Source organism: Ruditapes philippinarum, unplaced genomic scaffold (assembly GCF_026571515.1).
Source record: "Ruditapes philippinarum isolate M1 unplaced genomic scaffold, ASM2657151v2 ctg2015_1_1_1_1, whole genome shotgun sequence".
NCBI lineage: Eukaryota > Metazoa > Mollusca > Bivalvia > Venerida > Veneridae > Ruditapes > Ruditapes philippinarum.
In genome coordinates this window covers 167,720-173,913 of record NW_026858706.1, presented here as the reverse complement: position 1 = coordinate 173,913, position 6,194 = coordinate 167,720, and positions in this window count along the sequence as shown.

Sequence of the window (6,194 nt, the reverse complement as noted above, 5' to 3'; positions counted from 1 at the left end):
ATCAGTTGCCTGGAGAAATCACCGCGTACATATTAAAGGCATTCAGATGGTTTTGTTAAAAGATCAAATATAGATTTGCGGTCAATAAGTGTGTTATAAAGATCGACGTTATAAATAATTTAATAATTAACTGTATAATTCATGTTTAAACAGAGAAATTGACCGTATTGGGCAGAATTGCAAACGTGTTGAACAACATACTTTATTATTTACTTTTGATTGGTAAATCGTTTTAGCGTTAAAAAACATAACACTTGCTTGGGCATGTCGTAACTGATGTTTTTTTTTTCAAAGAAAATATCCGAAAATAGAAACTATTAAAAGATAATAATTAACATAAAATGATGTGAGATAAATTTCTGTGTCATAAAATCGATTTTACATTAAATTCATTGAATGTGATCAACGACTTTTGATACCAATTAAATAATTTATAAAATTGTACGTCAGAAATATTCGGAAAATAGAAAAGAAAAATAAATTAAAAGATACCGGTATGTGAAATATAAAAGAAAACTATCCCCAAACAGAGACCGCACCAAAAGAAAAACAAGAAATAAATTATAATAAATAAATAAACAATGTTTACAAATTTTGAAAAGCTTCAAAAATGTATTTAGCCAGTTAATTCATTCTTTTTTAAACATTTTTTAGTCTTAGCAACGATATATATATGTACAGTATTTCCTTCTTTAGAAAGGGCCAACGTTCGTTTTATAATGTTAAAATAATGGTTTTAGAGCATGTTAGATGCTAATCACCTGAGGAAAATAGTACAGGATGTAAAATTATATGTCATAAACGTAGCAAAAAGTTAACATGCAAACATTTGAATCACTATCATATACTTATTGTCAAAAAGGCAACAGAAGCAAAATTTGTTTCACTATTTGGCAAATGAGAGCAAATGAGTAACTTTTTTTGAAACTGTTAACTTTCGTATGTTCGTCCGTTTATTCTTGTCCAATTAATTTATTTGAAAATGAATAAGCTGTGGTATTTGAAACTTCGGACATTGTCATTGTCAAGAAATGACTGGTTTTGAGGTAAGGTCAAAACTCAAGGTCAGAGTGACACTTGATAAAATGTGCGATTAAAAACTGGAGATGAAAAAAAGCCGTGTTTTATGGTATTTGGTAAAGTCAAAGTCTATGGCCTAATGATTTTGAGAGCATTAGGTCAAAGGTCAAGGTTACAATTAATTTGAAATTCTTGAAATCCTTATATTCAAACAATCACTTGAGAATGAATAGGCTTAAGTTTGTTGAAATCTATAGGATTGCCATTGCCAATTGATTTTATTTTGAGATCTTTAGGTCAAGTTCATAGCTCTACACATGATGTGAAATCCTTTTCAACAATGTGACAGGTTTATATAATTTCCTCCTCAAAAGCATGGATAATCTCTTGGTTTGCCATTTTATTTGCCCTTTTTATGCAATAGAATCTTTTCGCCGAAGTTTCCGATTGCTGTATAAAGTTGGACTTATTAATCCAATACATGTTTACAGTTATATATACGCTGCACATATATATATATTAGCTATCCATTATTTACGGGAAGTAGTTACGATTGGTCTTAAAACTATTGCAAATTGAATTATCTCCCTTATGGTAAGAATGTAGTTCATTTGTCAACATGTTAGGAACATATATTTGTATTCTTTTTCTAAAAATAATGTTACTTCTGTTCTATCTAAACTGATTAATTTCAGCAGGTAATTCATATATAATGTATACTTGCAATCTATATTTGAGCAGCATGGCTCGGTTATTATTCTAATTTTCATGACTTTTTTTGAAAATGTGAACAAAAAGAGTAATTTACACATTGCAAACTGCAATCCACATTAATTACCAAATTGAGGTCAAAATATGCAAAAATGCTACTCACTGCGTTGAGTAATGCGGTAGAATTTTAACGTGTACGGTCTCGCGAAAAAGCATCCCGAAAAATTTAGCGTCCGGAAGCGTTCCGAAGCATTATTTTTAATTTAAACAATCAAAAAGGCTATATTTATTTATACGATGTATATTATTATGTATAAGGGTATCTATGTTAGAACAAATTATCTGTATTGACATCTTTTTTCTATTTTTTCTATTTATATCAATAAAATTAACCTACGTTCGAGTGCAATTCATTTGCTCAAAAACTATCATTATAACGACTATACGCGTCCGGAAGAATTAAGTAATTGATATACCATTGCTGCGTTGACGATTTCTGGGTTTGCGTAAATTATACCATAATCACGTGACCTTTCTTATGCCTTAATCGTCAACGCACCAATGGTGTATCTGTTTTAACCTATAGCTCCGCCCAGAAACACTTACTCCTTCGATCTTCAAAACTGAAAATTATACCATAGTCTGGGTATGGTATAATTTACGGTTATTGGCAATTATACTTGGAAGAATTTTACATAAGAAGCGCTGAAGAGCTATAGGTTAATGTTTACCTAAACCAAGATTATTTTAAAATAATCGTAATTAAGTTTTATAATAAAATTGTTTGTGTAAGTAACATAAACAAGATAAGGGTTTTTCATCCTCCAAATATTAATTTACAGCATCAAAACCGACGTTTTAACGTGCGCGTTTCATGTCGCTCTAACGAAGCGTTTCGAATTATAAATTTACAGCACGTAAAATGGACCCAACCGTCCATATGTAAATAATATTTTTTTTTGGATCCAATACGGGAATATATTGGACGATCACGAGGTACAAATGCAGATTGTCGATTGGTTAGATTTATTAGATATATATATAATAAAAAATAATATTTTGTGGATAAAAGTTTTTACTCATTTAGATCTTTGCCATTCAGTTAAACAAAACATTTACATGGATAGGCCTAATCATTTTTTTTTCAACCATAGGGCCTATGATTTCATTTTTCTCGAGTTTGATTTTCATGAAACATTTGACTCGTCTGGATACGTGTACTTTTAAACTGTATACAAATACATGTACTGAAATATGTTATTTATTTTTAGAAAGTTAATTGTAGATCTAGATCTACTGTATAAACCATCATCTACATTATAATATTACTGATTTTTTCTTTTCAATTTTGAATAACAGAGAACTAAATGTTATTTATGAATTATGTGAAAAGTTACTTTATACATAATTCACAAATGATCAAAACGGAAAAAAAATAACAAAGGGAGACCACTGCACCAATCTCCACACAGTGATCTCCCCTTAATTCTTCGGCTTAGTGTATTTATAAAGGGAAGTAACCGCTGCGAGAGTTGGTACAGCACCCTTTCACATTATGTAAATTTAACAAGACACCGTTTCAAGAAAATGGGTAAAAAATCTTGGAGGCCGAGGAGTCTTGTTATATTAATAACATCGGTGACGTTAGTTGCCGGACATTTTGGTCACTTTCTGTTCAAAAAGTATTATTATTCAAAGAAACCTGCACCAGTCGATATATATTACATGAAAGATTAACAGCCAAGTATGTAATAAACATATGTTTTCGCGACTTTGACTTTGGGCTATTGTTTTTGACTTTTCAATTTTTAAATAGTAAACTTTCAGAAACTACCTCTAGATACCTGTTTAAATGTGGTATTTATCTTAAGCTGTGAAATAAGATTGTGATATATAGCTATGAGCGGGATAAGCGGTGGAATATGTTCCCGTCCAGACACACAATCTTGGTGTTGATTGATTTTTCGCTATTTTCTTTTTTTGATGCATTTATTTAAGGTCGCCGCAGAAGGCCAGGGCCCTCGATCAACCAAATCTGCGGCCGATATTCGGCCGCAGTCCCCCACCAAAATAGTATGTTTTTTTCCCCCTAACAGAGGTAAAAATTCCCCCTCAAAACATATAAGGTGTTAAAGAGAAAAATGAAAACTAATGTTGTTTTTGAAAATTAAAATCCATCTATTTGACGGCTATTGTGTAAGCGGAATATCGTACAGTACATGTCTGCACGTTTCCGTTTGTTTTTTTTTCCCCAAAATCTACCGTCACATATTGGCCTTTCATCCTGTAAAAATGCTTAAATTTCAACAGAAATATGCAGAAAAAATCACAATACCCATCAACAATTCAATTTCAAATTGTTTATTCATAAAATCATTTTTTTTTTGTCTTCAAAATGTTACATCAACCGCGGTAAATTTTGCCGTAAATTACAAACTTGTAAGTTTTGTTTTCATGATACTTTATGAAATAACTGATGAAAAACGATCTTATAATAAACAATCAATTTAATTTTATATAATTTACATCAAAAACAACTAGAATTGTGGATGTGTAAACAGAAAACAAAAAAATTTTCATTTGTCACATATTTTCGCGATGCCAATTTTTACGAATGTTTTACAAAGCCAAGAAAAGGAAGCTTTGCCTTATTAAAAGGTGTGTTAGAACACTAGAAATGTGGTTTATGAATACAATTCACTTTAGGTCCATGTATTGTTCATATTAGTGGAAATGGAGACATTTGTCTGAATGTGTTTCTAAATGCTTATTTTTTTCCGGGGGGGGGAAATCATAGAGAAAGCTAAGCAGCATAAAGATCTGATGGTGTAAGGTGTTATAAACTTTTCTTTAAATCTTATCAATCACTTCTGAACAGTTTTGTGTTACCTATTTGGGATTTTTAAAAAAAATAATATGCATGTAAATAAAAAAAAGCTGATATTTAAATAAATTTGATATTTGATCATAAAAGAAAAAGAGGAAAATTCCCCCCATAAACTAAAATTCCCCCTGCTGAGGGTAGCGACCCGCTTCCCCCAAATTGAATTGAGGGCCCTGAAGGCCCATATGGGCGACCGTACACTCAAGTCGGGCCATCCTAGAGTGTCCCGCCGAGATTTTTTCGTTGATTTTTTTCCAGCTTTATTCAAATTATTGGTGGAGGAAGACCCCAGGTGCCCCTCCGGTAGGGCTGTGCATTGCCATTTTTTTCTGTCACGATACATATCATGATATTTGTTTTTCAAAACGATGCGATTCACGATATTTATTGCATACTTTGAAGAAATGCGATGCATATTGCGATTCTTATGTTGCGATGGTTTTTGCTGATGACTTCCAAAATGTAATGCTTTTCCTTCTTATATGAATAAATGTGACTTCCAATATCAGACATTTTGCAGTGTCTAACTTCCAAATTTTTTTAACTAAATGTAAGCCTTGGTAGATGTTTATGTTGAGTTATGTATGTAAAACATAGTCCAAGGCTTGTATCCAATTCCAACCCAAATACAACATCATGCAGCGGTTATTCTAATGTTTTTTGTTTATTTTCAGACATTAACATTAGATTTTAAAGGTGTACATTATGGGACGAAGACGTTTTGTAAATGACAGTCAGGTGCCTGGTACCAGTCAACAAGTAAAGAGACAAGGACCTCTTAAACCAGGGAAGAATAACTTCACAAGAAAGCCAGACATGAGGAAACCAAAAAAAAACGATATCATAGTTAAGCCAGAAACCAGAAAATTGAAAAATGAACCAGTAACTGGAAAAGATTTCAAAATAAAGAGAGTGAAAAGGAATTATAGTCAAGGAAGAACAGATACAGTGAAAGTTGAGAAAACCGGACGGCTTTCGGACTGAGGGTTTTGTCCGGTTTTCTCAGCGGTCCGGTATTCTCAATGTCCCCTTCAGCTGTTCAGGATCTTATATTATAACCGAGCAATGACTTACTAAGGATGCTGTATATTTGCATTTCAAGATCATGTGTACGTATATTGCTAAATAAAGAAATGATAAGAATACAACAAAAAATATGTTTTAATTGTTTTTGTCCCATTATTGCATATAAAGACATAAAAGTTTGGATATAAATGAACAATAGTGACCTCATAACGATCAAGTCCGAGTACATCCGCATATGTTTACATTTGGGTAATGGGTAATGATTTAACGAATATAGTTTACTTTATTTGTTTATAATAATAACATATTGGTCAGATTTTTAAAGTAGGTTTCGGCAAAGTTTCACTGTCTTTAATTAATCTTACTTTGTCACATGTAGACAGCTCTCGTCGAATTATTTTCGGCCATGGAATAGAACTTAGCGCCGATAAATTTCGTTTCCGTTGCGAAACACAATAGAAAAATACTCTATTTTTTTATTCATACTAATTTTAACTGATCAATATCTCGTGCATTTTGGCATTTATATAAAACGGTAACATCTACACCTTAC